Genomic DNA, 18,030 nt, shown 5'->3' on the forward strand with positions numbered 1-18,030 from the left:
TAGGGCAAAGATTTCATACCATCAGCAGTCCCATTATAGAACGAAAAGTCAGGACATTATCAGATGATCACAGTTTTAGGAAAATTATGGAAAATTGCAGAGTACAGGGCCTTAAATTCGTCTGCCCTGGGATTAGAGTACATCTGGCCATATGGGTGTTAGCCATGAAGTTAGAAAAAGAATCCATAGGGGAAATTATCTCAGAAAAATCACAAAACAATTTAAGAGATGTGAGCTCTGTGGAATGGCTGTGATTCCAATTTTGCCATAGGCTTTAAAATCAAGAAAAGTATGAGGAAGATTAGACTGACACAGGATACATTCATTTCTCCCCTTTCTTCTGGCTCTTAAGGTACTGTACTTTGGATTTAAACCAGTTTCCTCTCTAGGTTTGAAGGAGGAGCTGGGAGCTACAGTACTCATGTAAAATAATTTTGTTACACTGATCTTGGGAACGTACTCAGAAAAGGAACCTACAGTATTTATTGGGTAAGGGGGTTAAATTGGCTCATGGAAGAGATGAAAGGACATGTAAACATTACATAGAGTACAGAACAAAGACATGTAAACTAGCATGCCCTGGGCAGAGAGGTGAAGGTTGCAAGTTCTGAGGTTGCTGGCAAGATCTGAGAAGCTAAATGGAGGAACGGTAGGTAACCCATCTGGGAGCAAAAGCTACGCCCAGAGTAAAACTGATGTCAGCAAAGGTTATGTTCAGTGTCCCCAGCACCCTCTTTATGTACCTTTTCATATTTCCCTAGAATCCCCTGTTTACCCAACTTGACAGATATGGAGGCCTCAGATTTCACCTACCTCTTCCTACATTCTCTTTTTTGTCATGCAGCTCAAGATTTGATGGAACACAAACTTTATGTAAATCCTTATGACATTCTGTCTATGGGTATTTGGGATATTTTGTTGTTGCTGTGGTTTTCTACCGGGGTTCTTTTTATTTTTGTTCACAGCTTTACTGTGATATAATTTGCAGACTATATAATTCACCTATTTCAAGTGCACATGTCAATGATTTTTAGTATATTCACAGAATTGTGCCACTATCACTACTGTCAATTTTAGAATATTTTCATGACCTTAAAAGAAACCCCATGCCTGGTAGTAGGCACTCCCCATTTCCTCTCCCTTCAGCCCTTAGCAGTCACTTATCACTTTATATCTCTATGGATTTGCTTATTTTAGACATTTCCTATGAATGGAATTATACAATATGTGAGCTTTTGTGACTGGCTTCTGTCACTTAGCAAAGTGTTTTCAAGGTTGATCCATGTTGTAGTATGTATCCATTCACCATTACTTTATCTTGCCAAATATGGATATACCACATTTTGTTTCTCCATTCCTCAGTTGATAAAAACTTGGGGTGTTTCAATTTTTTTTAAAATTGTGCATATGCTACTATGAATATTTGCATGCAGGTTATTGTGTGGACATATGTTTTTAATTCTCTTGGATAAACAGCTATGAGTGGACTTGTTGGGTTATATGGTAACTATGTTTAACTCCTTGAGGAATTGCCTGTTTTGTAAAGCAGTTGCACTATTTTTCATTTCTACCAGCAATGTATGAGGGTTTTAATTTCTCCTCATCCTCCTCAACGTTTGTTATTGATCTTTTTTAGTTTAGTCATGCTAGTGGGTATGAAGTGGAATGTCTTTATGGTTTTTATTTGCAATTCCCTAATTATTAGTGATGTTGAGCATAGTTTCATCTATTTATTGTCTATATACTTACCTTCAATGAATGAATATCTATTTAGACCCTTTACCTATTTTTAATTTTGGGGGGCGGTGTCTTTTAATTTTTGAGTTATATAGTTCTTGATACTAACCCATTATTAGATATATAATTTGCATATATTTTGTGTGATTCTGTGGATTGTCTTTTTACTTTTTGTTGGTGCCATTTGAAGCACAGTATTTTTAAATTTTGGTGAAGTTCAGTTCATTTTTTGGGGAGGGGGTTACTTGTGCTTTGGTGCTCTCTCTAAGAGTTTATTTGTAGACCTCCAATTCTATTTCCTTTGATCTATATGGCTATCCTGTGCTTTTCCACACTATCTGGATTACTATAGCTTTGTAATAAAGTTTGAAATCAAGAAATGTGAGTATTCATTTATGTTCTTTTTGAAGATTGTTTTGGCTATTCTGGGTCCCTTGCATTTTTAAATGAATTTTAGGATAGGCTAATCAGTTTCCAGAAAAAGGCCAGCTGGGATTTTTGATAAAGATTGCATTGAATCTGTACATTAGTATGGGGAATATTGCCATTTTAACAATTTTAAACCTTCAGCTTCCATGAATTTCTTTCCATTTTTTAGGTCTTCTTTAACTTTTTTCAATAATATTTTATAGTTTTCAGAGTACAAGTTTTGCATTTCTATTGTTAAATTTATTCCCAAGTATTTAAATTTTTTTTGATGCTATTGTAAATTGGGTTGTTTTATTAATTTCATTTTTGAATTGGTCATTGAAAGTGTATGGAAATACAGTCAGTTTTTGTGTATTGACCTTTTGCCCTGCAACCTTGCTGAAGTTATTAGTTCTAATAGCTTTTTAATAAATTCTTTAGGATTTTCTACATACCAGATTATGCCATCTGAAAAAAAAAAGTTTTATTTCTTCGTTTCTAATCCAAATGCCTTTTAGTTCATTTTCTGGCCCAATTGCCTTCTCTAGAATATTTAGTACAGTACTGAATAGAATTAGAAAGAGTAGGCATTCTTGTCTTGTTCATGATTTTAGGGGAAAGTATTTAGTGTTTCATCATTAAATGTGATGTTAGCTGTGAGTTTTCTTATAGATAGTTTTTATTAGTTTTAGTGAGTTTCCTTCTATTCCTAGTTTGTTGAGTGTTTTTTTTTAACATGAATGGGGAATTTGTTTTTTTTTTGTTTATGTATTTGTTTTGATATTTGTTTTTAACACCTAAAATTTTAATCTGCTGAAAACATACCTTGGCCTTCTATTGAGAACAGTAAGGAGAACTTTTCTAGGATTTCTGAAAGCATGAGCTACCTATTCATAATCTGAACCTGAATTTGACAAAAGATACCTTTTTTTTCCTTTGACAGATGAGAAAACTGAATCTCACAGAAGTGAATTTTGGGAGGATGGGGGAGGATTAGGAGGAAGGCATCAGACAGCCAGCACAGAGGGTAGATGGATGAGTCCTTTGGGTAACCAATGTGGTCCAGTTTCTGAAATTGTTTACCATCTCTCCTGAGCAAACTACTGCTCTGGAGTTTGCTGTGGAAAATGATCAATTCAGAAGAGACTTTTTTCAGTAACTGTGCCTTGTGCCATGGAAGGTGCCACCTGATTTTATTCATTGCAATGTTGGGCAACGTCTTGGCAGCCGTGGTAGCACATTGGAAGACCTTCTTTCAAAGTACTGTCAGGGTCTCCAATCTTATCTGATTTATTTGGAAAAGACGACCAGGTAGATAATCACTATGTAAAGAGAGTCATAAACTTGACTATTTAGAACTTATGTCTTTCGTTTTAGAGTTAAAGGGATTTTGAAAATGAGTTTTCTTTAAGGGTGTTCCTAGACTCTATCTCCCCTCTTTTTGGTTTCATCATTTGCTGTAGGAATTGAGTATGAGCTGTTCTCTCAAGGATTGTTCCAGGACCAGCCATAAGCTACAGCATTATTTTTCATAGGTTTGTAGAGGGATACTAATGTAGAATATGGTGAGTCAGTAATTTATACATTATCGAGAATATGCGATGCTATACTGTGATGGATTGATGGATTTTCCAACACAAGGGCTTTGTCTCTGTCCAGAAAAATCCCTGGAGGAACTGAGCATTTGTTCTGACACTGATTTAAAGGAGCTTCAGCTATATTTACTGAGCAACAGTTTACTTATTTATTATTCAGCAACCTTGATATGTAGTATAAGGTGAGAATCATCTAGAAATAAACAAAAATGATGTTAACATGGACTACATCAATATTTCATGGCCACAACTAATTTACAGAGTATCTACCCATTTTATTACCTCACTGTGAGCTTCTTAATATTTCATAGGCACATATATTTGAACATGAGTGATCCATGATACCTTATTTCTGAGCCTATTTAGATAAATGTCTAATAATGATGGCTACTTATTACCTAATTCATTGGGAGATCCAGATAATTAAGCAAGAATGTTGAAAGGCATTACTAAAGCCTGGTATATTAGCAGCCATGGGTAGTGGCAGCCGACAGTAGAGAAAGAAACATTAAAAACAAGCACAAGACCTTAAACTCTATGAGGTAATTCAATGGAGGGGCACTGGTACATTACATCTCACTATCTTACCTGATGTTCATAAATGCTGGCCATACGTCAATACATAAATAACTAAAATTATGTTCAAATAATTATTTTGGAGAAGACTCACATTTATGACTTCTAACTGTGGCTACTAAAAAATATTGTAAATTTTAAGAAGTTCAGAATATAAAACATATTATACTTGAAAGGATAAACTTTATCTAGTAGATTCATGTTTGTGAATACCTCTTTCTTTGATGGTTCTGATTGATGACAGCTGGTAGGTTTCAACTTTACAGACTTTCAGGGCAGTGAATTCCTGCCCTCTCCAATGTGAGTGACTGAGGTAGTGGTTTGAGTTTGTGGTGGAGACAAAGGTGACTTCAGGGGGTGGGTTGTGAGAGCCTGACCGAAAAACAGGAAGCTCTGATGATTTGTAAAAGGAGATTTGCCTTGGGTTTTGAACTGTCACTGATTTTTACAGCTGTGAGGCATTGGCATGAATTGGTATCACACGGGCAGGGCATTTCAGCGTCAGTTAACCTTCTTCCCACAACTTTTCACTCATGACTTAAGGAGGGAGTGTTGCAAAGTAGTAGGGGCAGGAGTTTTGGAAGCAGAATTTGTTGAGATCGCCTTTCTCTCACTAGCCATATGAACTTGAGTAAGTCTTTCAACATCTCTTTGGCTCACTTTTCTCATTTGTGAAGAAATAATAAATAGCTACCTGCCTTGCAAGGTTATTTTCAGAATTAAAGACAATATATGCTATATGCCTTAATCAGTGCCTGACGCATAATGTGTACTCTATACATGTTAATTTTATTATTACATATTACGAATTATTATTGTTATCAACACTAGGGAACTGAAGATGGTTACAGTTTAAGGCCTAGATTTGTCCCCCCAAGGCATTTTAGCAATGAACACTCTAATAGCTTAGCCTACAGTCAGCTTACCTCAGAAAGTATAAGATATGACCAAAAAGTATCGAGTTTGGCCCTAGTTGGTTTGGCTCAGTGAATACAGCGACGGCCTGCAGACTGAAGGGTCCTGGGTTTGATTCCCATTAAAGGCACATACCCAGGTTGTGGGCTCAATCCCCAGTAGGGGGTATGCAGGAGGCAGCTGATCAATGATTCTCTCATCATTGATGTTTCTATCTCTCTCTCCTTCTCCCTCCCTCTCTGAAATCAATAAAAATATATCTCTATATATAAAAGCCTAAGTGACTGAATGACTGGTCGATTGGTCACTATGACACACACTGACCACCAGGAGGAAGACGCTCAACTCAGGAGCTGCCCCCTGGTGGTCAGTGCGCTCCCACAGCCAACCTCCTGTGGTCCCTCACCCTGCCCGGCCGGCCCCAATTGGCCCCGATTGGTCAACCAGCCAACCTCCTGTGGCCCCAATTGGCCCCAACCCCAATCACCAGGCAGGCCAAGGGACCTTACCTGTGCACAAATTTGTGCACTGGGCCTCTAGTATATATATAAAAAGGTATGGAATTTGGATGTATAAATGAGTTAATATTCTTTTACAAAGCATAAAAGTGTTTTTTTCTTACAGTGATTTTTTTTAATCACAATTTCTATATCTTTGAAAGTCATTTCTGAACTCAGAGCCATTGCTGTATTTGCTCTGGCTATTTAAAAGCTCCTGAAAAGTATTTTAGGAGAAAGGTTTCTAGCCCTGAGTGGTTAAAGAGCATCTGAAACACATATGATTGCTTTGGTTATGGAGTTCCAAGTCAAGTGCAATTATGCTGAAATCTCCATTCCTTTCCTAGGAGGAAAGTAAATGCATGTCTTATAAACTCTCCTGGGTACCTTTCCCAGCTATCATATTATTCCCTTTTATTTGATGTTCTTAGCTCACTGTGGAAAAACACAAGCACCATCAAATCCTCTTGATTGGGTGTTGGAGGCTGTTCACAGGCTAGCTACAGATATGAGTCATGAATGACAGCTCTTCCAAGTGAATAATCCAACCTTGAAAACCTCATACTGCACATGTCTCCTAAAGGACCTTTTTCCTATAACAATATTCAGGGATGGGTATATTGCACAACTTTATTACTTAAATGGAAGGCCATGTAGCATATGAACAGGTAATGATGAAGTGGTAATGATTACAGCCCTTTAAAAATATTTCTTCTTTGTGTTTTTTTTAATACATTACAAATTATTTATAATGAATCTAGAGATTTCAGGAAAAAAACACAAAGAAATGTGGTTTAAATGACTGAATTATTAAAAAAAAAGATATGGAGACTTTCTTACACCTTCTTCTAGTCTGACTTTCTTTCCTGCTCTTCTGGTTGTGCTCAGCCCTTGCTCAGGCTTGTCTAGTTAGATTTTGACTCAGGTAGTCCATACAGGGGAAGCTATTCCACAGACCATGTCTGTAGCAGCAGCCAGCTTCCTATGACCAATACAGAGCAGGCGTCAATGCCAGACATCTTGAAACAGCCTCCAGGTTCCCCAGACCTCTATGGAATTGTACAAAATGTTTGGAAAAATTTTGGCCTGGGGAAAACTTATAGCAGCTCTTGACACAGATTTGGAACATTAATTGTTTCAGCTCCTCAAGGAGGTCCTGTTGGCAGCAGGCAGCATAGTCCCATGACTGCCTCATAAGAACAGCCCCTCCCAGCCTGGATTCATGGACTGGATTCAGCAACAAAAACTACAACAATGCAGCTAGTCAAAACCCTAAACTTGACCGTGATTGGAGTGGGTAGAAGAGGAGCAGGTTTTGTAATAACTACTCTTCCATTATCGCATTGAGGAAAAATTGATACAAAGATTTGAGTGTTTTATTTACTGACCCATATATTTTCAACCAATTCAGAAGAAGTAACCTATTAAAAAACCAATGCCATTCAAGTCTGGATTGGCTATATCTCTAACTTACTAGAAAAAAATGCTAAAATTGACCCTAATGGCTATTTTAGATTGCATTTTGGTAAACTAAAAATTTTGCATAATTTAATATCCACAATGTAATTAAACAATGCATCGTATAAATATCTTCTCTCTAAAGATGCTAATACTTTGTTGAAAGGATCAGTTTGTTTCTATAATGGATTTGGTCATACACCACTGTTCTTTAGGTTATGTCAGCATTTTTATTAAAAAGTTGTACTCTATATATAACTTGGAGACAAAATTGCATTCTGAGCTAAAACTTAATGTCCAAACACAGTTTTCTAAAGTATACACGGGAATGGAAGTTTTATGACTCTCTGAAAACTTGAGGTCTACAGGAAGACCTATATGACACCAACAAAAGAATCTCATCAACTTCAGTTCCTTGTGCATTGGGACAGCCCACATTATCTGGGAAGGAAACTGGGCTGTGGGAGAGAATAAAGTCTTCTCTGACACAGTGATGGAGAATCAGGGTGCTTAGGTTTTATTCTTGGTTGCACTATTTGAAGTAGTGGACTAGAAAGAGCGTGGACTTTGGAGTCACCTGGAACTGGGTTAGGTGACCTCCACGGCTTACTTACTTTGGGAAAGTTTTTCACCTCTGTAAGCCATGTAGGTGGATAGATTGAGTTGACATACATAAAACTCCAGCACACTGTTCATTTCCTCCCCTTGTGATTTATGGTGCTGCTCCAAGCTACTGACTGCCTTGCTTTTGCTCCGTTGTTCAGAGTACTTTTCTGCGAGTTCATTTTTAAAAATAAGTGGCTTTCCTTACATTTATGTGCTGAAACATAACACACTAAGTCAAGCAAATGATAAAACTAATTACAAGGTCACCCCTAAAAAGGGAAAAATACTGTATAGAGTATTAATGAGGGGGAAATGGAGGAAAGATCAATAGATATGTGTATTTGAATGCAGCAGAAAGAATGGTGATGGGTTACGCAGTTATAGAGTGGATAGAAAACCACCCCTTACTTCCCCAGCAGTCCCCTACCCTGGGGATTTCCTTTGCTTTCTGCAGCTTCATATTATGTAGACAGAATAATCTCAAACCACCCACTGAGGCACCGTGTGCAGGCATCCAGTAGGCCTGTGGCTGAGAAGAGCCCTTGGCAGCAGATGTATGGCCTTTTGTAGATGAGGACAGATGTTCTCTTTACAACTGTCTGTTTAAAGAAAAAACAGTGGAAAAGAGAGAAAACATTTACTTTTGTCAGAAGACATGTTCTCTTACTTATAGCTACTTTATCATCTCCACATGTATTATTGAAACATGCCCAAGTCTTCTGTAACCCGTCACCATTCTTTCTGCTACATTCAAATACATGTATCTATCTTTCCTCCATTTCCCCTTCATTAATACCATACATATCTATAAGGTACCTACTATATCCCAGGCACTATAGGTCCTATCAATTCATAGTGTGAGAAAGCATATATAGAGCCTGTCCTCAAGGAGGAAGCAGCGATAAGGTAAAGAATCACACAGGTGAAGATAAAGTTGCCATTTTGATGAGTACTACAGAGAATATGTACGTGGTGTACTGGGAGTGCACTGAGGAGGCATTGATGTAGAGAGGGAGGTCAGGGTAGGCTTCCTTAAGGGAATGCTAATTAAGCTTAAATTAGAAAAGTAGGCTCAAAGCAGAGAGGGGGGGAGGGAGAGCTTGATTCAGGCAGAGGGAACTGCATTTTTAAAGATTGTATGGCAGAAGGGAAAGCGCCCTTTCTGAAGAGCTGTAAGGCCAGTATGGCTGGAATGCAGAGAAAACATTAGGGGAAGCTTCCTGGGGAAAGGGTTGGGAAGAGAGACACAAGCCAGACAATGTTTAGGATTTCATTGAAATATTTTAAGTAGATTGGAGAGAGGGGAGAAAAATCTGGTAACCTGGTCACATTTGAATTTTGTCATCATTACTCTGGGTGCTATGTGGATGCTAGGGTGGGAAAATGGAAAGAAAGGTTATGTGGCTCAAAACAAAACAAAAAACTAGTTTTGCAAAAGTCCAGGCAAGAGGTAGTGGTAGCATGAACTGGGTGTTGGTAGAGATGGGGAAACCTGAACAGATAGGAGAGAGTTAGGAGTAAACATTCCAGGACCTAGAGGTCAACTGTGCGTGGGAGTGGTAAGAGGAAGGGAAGGTTCAGAGATGACTCCTAGTTCCCTGGCTTGCATGAAACAGTGAGTACAAATGTCACTTCCTAAACTTAGGGGCTGTAGAAAAGGTTCATTTTAGGTATATTAGTGGGAGGGTCATGAAATCCATTCTGGGCAAGTTAAGTTTAATGAATCTTTAAGACATAATAGTGATGTCTAGTTTGCTTATGAAGATGGTGAGGAGGTTGGTAGCTAGTAAGAGATGCAAAATCAAGGGAGAGTTTTTGCTTTTTGGGTGGAAATGAGACTATTTAAAAATGTATGTGTCTAAGAAACCAACTGAGTTAGGAACTGAGAGGTGTCCCAATAGGCTATTCATCAAGGAAATCATTAATAGAGTAGTTTCAATGAAGTGGTAGGGATGGAAGAGGCATTGAAGAGATGGAGGTTTACAGTATATGTTTTAGGATAGTAAAATATAATGGTTCATTGAAAAATGCTGCTGGGAAGTATTGCTAGAGCAAGAGGTTAAATATGTAACAGAGAATGCCTAATTAATATAAATGTTTTCTAAGGAGATGGAAATGAATGAGATCCAAAGACCATGTGACATAGTTGGTCTCTAATATGTATGTACAGATGTGTCAATATATCACTATGTTTGCATGTTTATGATGGGGAATTGAGAGAAATTTAGTTTGTTGGCTGCTCTTTACTCTATGGAATCAGAAGTGAGGGAGGCCACATGCTGAGAGTGAGAAGAGAGGTGGGGTGAGGAGGATATCAGACGTTGGATCTATCATCATAGAGAATGGGAGGATGAGCTTGCCAGAGAAATGAGGCTGCCTAGAAATGAAACTTGCTTTCAGAGTGCAAGTGCAAGTTTAGTCCCTTAGCAATTTTTTTGACCAGACCCACTCCACAGTGTGACCTCTGTGTTTTGAATTCTCTCAGCTTTCCCTCTATCACATCACATCAAGGGCCTTGTCTCATATTCTATGGCTCTTTTATACATGCATGCTGAATCTCAGCAACAGAAGAGAGCCACTCCAGGATAGGGGACAAGGCTCTACAATACCTAATAGAATATTGTGCCCATGATATTTGAATTGCTAGTTCATGGCATGACAGTCTTTCCCTCACTTATTGGCTCTAACAATAATGGTTTTCTTTCCATTTTAAAAAGCTCCAAGGGCTTGCTGCCTCAGTACCTTTGCAATCACTATCTCATATACCCAGAATGTTCTTCACATGTGTTAACTTTTTAGAGATGTCTTCTCTACTTCTAATTACTTATTGTTTTCCTTCATATAATCCTTGCACAATTTGAAGTATATATTATTTACTTAGTAGAGGCCCGGTGCACAAAAATTTGTGCACTCAGGGGCAGGGGTCCCTCAGCCCGTCCTGTGCCCTCTTGCAGTCTGGGACCCCTGGGGGATGACCACCTGCTGGCTTAGTCCTGCTCCCTGGGGGATTGGGCCTAAGCTGGCAATCAGACATCCCTCTGGCAGCCTGGGAGCCCTCGGGCGATGTCCACTTGCCAATGGGGAGCAGGCCTAAGCTGCAGACAGACATCCTTAGTGCTGCGGAGGAGGCGGGAGAGGCTCCCACCACCACCACCGCTGTACTGGCAGCCATCAGCCTGGCTTGTGGCTGAGCAGAGCTCCCCCTGTGGGAGTGCACTGACCACCAGGGGGCAACTCCTGCATTGAGCGTCTGCTCCCTGGTGGTCAGTGTGTGTCATAGTGACCAGTCATTCCCAGTCGTCTGCTGTTAGGGTCAATTTGCATATCACCCTTTTATTATATAGCATAGAGCCTGTGTATGGTGGGACCAGCTGGTTGCCCTGAAGGTGTCATGGATCAGGGTGGGGGTCCCGCTGGGGTGCCTGGCCAGCCTGGGTGAGGGGCTGATGGGTGTTTGCAGGCTGGTCACACTCCCTTCAGGGTGGGGGTTCCCACTGGGGTGACTGGCCAGCCTGGGTGAGGGGATGATGGCTGTTTGCAGGGTGGTTAAGTCCCCCCCCCCAGTAGGGACCCTCACCCCATGGAGGTTTGGCCAGCCTGGGTGAGGGGCTGATGGCTGTTTTCAGGCTGGCCACACCCCCTTTAGGGTGGGGGGTCCCCACTGGGGTGCCTGGCCAGTCTGGGTGAGGGGCTGAGGGTCGTTTTTAGGCTGGCCAAGCCCCCCAGCACAGAAGCTCCCAGCCTCTCCTTTTTTTCTTTTTTTTTATTCTGGGATTTATTTACCTTCTATAATTGAAACTTTGTTGCCTTCAGTGGAGCTCAGAGCTGTCTGTGGCAGGCAGGAAACTGGGCTTCCTCCATCACTGGAGCAACCAAGCCTCCTGCTCGCTCCAGCTCTGTGGCCACGGCCGGTTGAAAGCAGGTAGCTGAGGTTTATTTATCTTCTCTAATTGAAACTTTGTTGTCTTCAGTGGAGCTCAGAGCCGGCCGCAGCAGGCGGGGAAGCTTGGCTTCCTCCATCACTGGAGCAACCAAGCCTCCTGCTTGCTCCAGCTCTGTGGCTGCCGGCCGCCATCTTGGTTGGGTTAATTTGCATATAGCTGCTCTGATTGGCTGGTGGGCATGGCTTAAGGCATAGTGAAGGTACAGTCTATTTGTATGTTTATCTTTTATTAGATTAGATGTGTTTATTATATTATGCATTGTAAGCTCTATAATGGCCAGGAATTTGTCTATTCTGTTCATTGTAATATACCCAGTACTTAGCACAAAACCTGTGGCATAGAGTTTATTTTATTTAAAAAACTCTATGCCACAGGCTTTAATGAATTAATGTAAGGATGCATTATGAATAAATGAAAATTAATGAATGGATGGATGGATGAATAGATCAGGAGGAATAAGCTGACTTGACCTTACAAGATTATGGAAATGAACACAAGAATGTTTGAAAAGCAAAAGACATGTATTGTTGTTAAGCATTTACATTATGTTAACCTTGCTGTCTCCTTGATTGTTTCATTGCTTCCTACTCAGTTTCCTTTTGTTCTACTAAAAAGACAAAAAGGTTTAGAGCATGTTGCAATTTAGATTTTCTAGGCACTCTTGCTAAGAAGCAGCCTATTGACATGTCATAGTTAATTAATTTCTTCATAAAAAGATTCAAATCTGATGATCTTTGGGTTATTTGTATATTTATGTGTGTGTGCGCAGAATGCATACTATTAAGGTTCATAGGACTCACAGAGAAGTGTGATGTGCCTCTTCCTTCTCATCCTCGAATACTGCTTTAGCTTAATTGAATTGTTTTCCTTTAATTTTTTAATACATTTAAAAAATTGATTTCAGAGAGGAAGGGAGAGAGAGAAAGAGATAGAAACATCAGTGATGAGAATCATTGATAGGATGCCTCCTGCACATGCCCCCCTACCCCCACCCCAACACACACACACTGGGGATCAAGCCTGCAACCCTGGCATGTGCCCTGACTGGGAAATGAACCCTTACCTCCTGGTTCATGGGTTGATGCTCAAACACTGAGCAACACTGGCCAGGCTGAATTGTTTTCCTTTAGACTAGAGGTTCTCAACCTGTGGGTTTCGACCCCTTTGGGGGTCGAACGACCCTTTCACAGGGGTCGCCTAAGACCATCGGAAAACACATATATAATTACATATTGTTTTTGTGATTAATCACTATGCTTTAATTATGTTCAATTTGTAACAATGAAATTGGGGGTCACCACAACATGAGGAACTGTATTATAGGGTCGCGGCATTAGGAAGGTTGAGAACCACTGCTTTAGGCAGTAAGCCCAGTTTTGAGAGCTACTAGGTTTTCATGCCAAGCAATATTTGGTAGACTTATTGTTTCCTCTGGCATCTCTGTTATTCTTCATTCAATTCTTCATATCTTTTTGTCACCAAGGTTTTCTTTTACTTTCAAATTTAATATTACACATCAGCTAATGTAGTGCTCATATTAAGTTGCTAAGGGCAACTCAATTTTCTCACTCTTTTGTAACTGTTTCACCTCTTGTTTTCCATAAAGTTTGGATTTTTGAGAATAGCTTATTTGACCAGCACAAGTTTATGCCCGGTGCCAGAAGTAGGGGGAAAGCCCTAAAACAGTGGATAAGTAACTTCAACTCCATCATACAACAGATGGGCTCAAGAAGGGACAGGTACAACTTTGTATCACTGAGATGTTTATACTATAAATGGCAAAAATTACATAAGAGGAAAATGCTAATCTTGAGGCTAACCTTGAATGGGGGAGGGTGTAGTTCGCTCTATTAACAAATAATAAGACAACTGTATACACATTTCACTGATGTACACTGTCTTAAAATAAATGCATAATCTAATTGAGAAGGCAACATACACACACACACATTTACAAAAGATATTGAACCATTATAGTCAAGTTACAAAGGAAGGACACTGATAGCAGATAATCAGGGGAGGAAAAAACAGTTTCTAGCATAATAAAATGCCCTTGATATAGTATCTAGGAGTTTCTATATTCCTAGGACTAATTTTAGAAGCCCATAACTTAAGAGACTTGCATTGGATGATGGACTGCTTTGTTGAGTTAGAATGACACTATGGATGGATGGCAGTCCAAGTAAGGTGCAATATAGCACCAGAGAGGCTGCAAACACAACCATATATTTCTCAGTAATACAGTACATAATGTCATTTTCACTCCATTTATACTTTAGTCCCTTAAATTTTTCTATGAGCAGAATTTTGAAAAAGTAACCAACAGAATCAAGAGTAAAAAATTCCTTGGGAGGCAGATATACAAAGTGTGAGTGGTAGGTAGCACCAAGCCTTCAAAATTCAGAACAAGCCAGCAGTTTACATAGCACACTTTATTTCAACAATTCTAGGCATAGTTTCATACCTTTGGGGGGCTACTTTTTACATAAAAAGTCAACCCATTTTTATCCTTTGCTTTCATATTCATTCAAGCTATCATCTTATAATGGTTTTCTAACTTTTTTTTCTCTAGTCCCTAACAACAACCTATTTTCCTATAAAAATACAAGTCAGGTAAGGCCCTGCTCTGTAAATCCTCTCCTGGATGCCGATCTCACTGAAAGCGAAAGCAGAAGTCTATGTTTATAAAGCACATGTACCCTTTCTATATCTCCTACTACCTTTCCTCTTCCTTCATTCCACTCCAACCACACTGCCCTTGAACATGCCAGGCATGCTCCCGCCCTGAGCCTTGTACTTGCTTTTTCCTCTTCCTCCTGATGTTCAGCTGGCTCATTTCCTGGCTTTCTTCCAATCAAATTACATCTTATTAGTGAGGCCTTTCTGAATGAACCTATCTAGCACACCTGCGTGTGCGCGCACACACGCACAGAATTCTTGTAATTTTTAGCTTGCTTTATTTTTTCTCCACAGTACTTACCTATTTATTTATTAACTGTTTCTCACAATAGAGCACACTCTATGATGGCAGGGATTTGGTTCACCAGTTTGCACAGTTTTAACACTGGGCATAGAACAGTACCTGATTCATAGTAGGCGTTTAATAGATGTTTGTTGAATGAATGACTATAAAAAATGAAGATAATATCTGCATGAAAGTTGAAGTGAGGATAAAATAATATACTGTATATTGGCCCACTTAACCCCACCCCAGGACTATAATTTGTTGGCTTTTATTGATTCTTAGATTCTACATGTTTGTGGAATATCCTATCTAATAAAAGACAAAAAGGGTAATTGACCGTACCTTTGCTACACTTCCCATTGGCTAATCAGCGCCATACTGCAGGCAGGGCTGGCCAGCGCCAGATGCCATCCGGGCCCTGTGTGCGGCCCTGGGCAGCCGGGCTTAGGCGGGGCAATCACGTCACCTAAGCCCCGCCCCCAGCCGGGACCCCGGTGTGCTGCCTAAGCCCCACACCGCTTAAGCCCTGCCTCCAGCAGCGACCCCATGGCGATCCCAGAGCAGGCAAGTGCGGAGGGTGCCCGCCCCCAGGTGGGCCTGCTCCTGGGATCACCATGGCAATCCCAGAGCAGGAAAGTTCCCCACAGGCCGCACCCAGCAGGGCCTGCCCCCGATCTCTGCAGTGATCCGGTGATCCATGAGCAGGATAGTGCAGCCTGCAGGCAGCACCTCACCCTGGCCACAGCTCAAGAGAGAGAAAAACACGCAGTGTAGGTCAGGAGCCTGAGAGATCAACACAGAAGGGCGCCTGCTCCAAGCCTCCACGGTGTGGCTGGGGGCAGGCCCCCAGTGGACACACACACACACACACACACACACACACACACAGGACACCTGCTCTGAGCCTCTGCTGCCAGAATGTGGCCGTCAGTAGGACATCTGGATTGTGAGAGGGGCAGGCTGGGCTGAGGGAACCCCACCCCCCAGTGCATGAATTTCGTGCACTGGGCCTCTAGTATTAAATAATCCCGATAGACAGTCCAACCTGCTTTGTGGAATCAGAGATGGCATGTCTCAGTCATACAAATGGAGAATATCCCTTTGAATAGAAACAGCAACTGCAAGCCAGGAACTGGTCTACATATGTAAGGCAGGAAAAAATAGTTGGATTTTCATTTTTTTAAACATATTTCCCACACAGAGATAAAAATAGTGTCAGCCTTGAACTTGAAGGATGACATTATATGTGCAGTAGCACATTTTTCATTTTTATATATAATTTTTAACAATTATGATGTTAAATATATTTCTAACCTATACTTTTGCATTAATATGAAGTGAAGTTTTCACTTTCCATTCAATGGCATTTAAAATTTGTACTTTTAACTTCACATCTGATTTTTTTTAAGTTCCAGAGAGAAGTTAGAGGGAAAAGACACACCACACACACACACACACACACACACACACACACTCTTTAGAAAAATTGGCATTTGGACATTTTATTGCCAAATGACTCCAGTAGGATAGGCCTTTAAAAGCAATGTCTTGATCCACATTTGTTCCTAGCACTCCTATTAGTTTTCATGTGGGCCTCCTGGTAGGAAATTGTGCTCCGGATGAAATATTACACTTCTATGAGGATTCTTTCTTGCTACTCTGACCTATAGATAGTTCCAAGTCTCATTTTCCCAAATCCTGACCCTAAACTCTAACACTTTTTTTAAATATTATCATGATGGTGAACATTATATTGGTTATGTTTTTGTAAAGGTAAAGCCTTATATGTTGCTGAATCTGTGCCAGGCATTGCCCTTGGCTGTCCATGCAAAGATGTGTGACATATGGTCTCCAGTAATTTTATCTTTTTCATTGGCCTGTGAGTTCTTTGAAGTTCAATGATTGAGGTTCTCATCTTTCTATGTCTGGTGATTAGCACAGCAGTAAATAAATAGATGCAGAATGAATGGATGAGTCTCCTGATTAAGTAGGAATTTCTGAGGACAGGGTCATCTCCATGTCTACAGTGCTTAATGCAATGCTGGCACATAATGAAAGCTCAGCAGGTAAATAATAAGCAGCCAGGGGCATTACCCACCCTGGTGTCTGGGACAGGCCAACATTAAAGTACCTGAGAAGAGACTCTATGAGCCCCGCTGGATCAAATTAAACCTTTAGTCAATGCTTCTCTGGAGACCCTTTCCTGTGCATGTACACGTCCAGTAACTAGTAGAGCAATACTCCAGGTAGATTAAGTTGAGTGTGCCAGGGCATGACTAGTTGCTCAGGGGGCACTGAGCCCAGCTCAGGGGGCTGATGCTTTAAAGCAATTCTCTGGCAGATCTTGGTTCCATGTTCATGACACATGAAATCACTCTTGACATTTTGGGCAGGTTCGGTGCCAGCAGGACTTGTTAAAAAAAACCACCACAAAACATCTCAGGATGTCACCTCCAGGTGGTGAAGAAAGTTTGGAAAGTTAATTGGCTATTTCCTGCCTAAAGCCTGAAAATGGAACTCATCAGGAAGTGCTTCCCAGCATGTACCCATGTTCAGATATTAGTAATTCTTAATTAAAACTGTTTTGACCTCATATGGTACATTTAATCAACAGTTTCCTGACTAGTCAGCTGGGACAAACTCAAGTTGTCTCTTATCAGAGTAAGGACAAATACTGTGATTTCCTTCGTTTGTTGAAAGGAATCTCGAAATCTTTGTAAGGCTGATAAGCTTTTTGAGATCCAGGATATACCTTGTTCATCCGTGTAACTCCAGTGATACCATACATACTTTTTGACACATGGTAGTCATTACTACTTTGATGAAATATTGACCAACAGGCCAAATGTATGAATGAATGGATTTATTTACTTGAATATTGGGATCACCAGAGGAGGAGTACTCTAAATAAAATTATTAATTAAAATGGCAAGAGGTGTTGCTGTTCCTGTATTCCCCTTGGTGTAATTTTCATTTCACAAGTAACATATGAATACATCCTTTTTATAATAATGAATGCATCACAGGCAAGGCCCCTTGACTAAACACTTAATTAGTTTTATTCTCAGAGACTGCTACTATTACTAGAGTTCCTCCAGATCTTGGTTTTTGCAGGTTAGCAGATATCTATCTATATCTATCTATATCTATATCTATATCTATATCTATATCTATATCTATATCTATATCTATATCTATATCATCTATCTATATCTATCTATATTCTCAGAATATGTATAGTAAAGTTTGTATGTGTGTGTGTAACTTGTTTAAATAATGATATACTCTATTGGGATTATTATTATTATTATTTTTTCTATGTATAGGGC

The sequence above is a fragment of the Myotis lucifugus genome, unplaced genomic scaffold (genome assembly GCF_000147115.1).
Source record: "Myotis lucifugus unplaced genomic scaffold, Myoluc2.0 scaffold_106, whole genome shotgun sequence".
Classification (NCBI taxonomy): Eukaryota; Metazoa; Chordata; class Mammalia; order Chiroptera; family Vespertilionidae; genus Myotis; species Myotis lucifugus.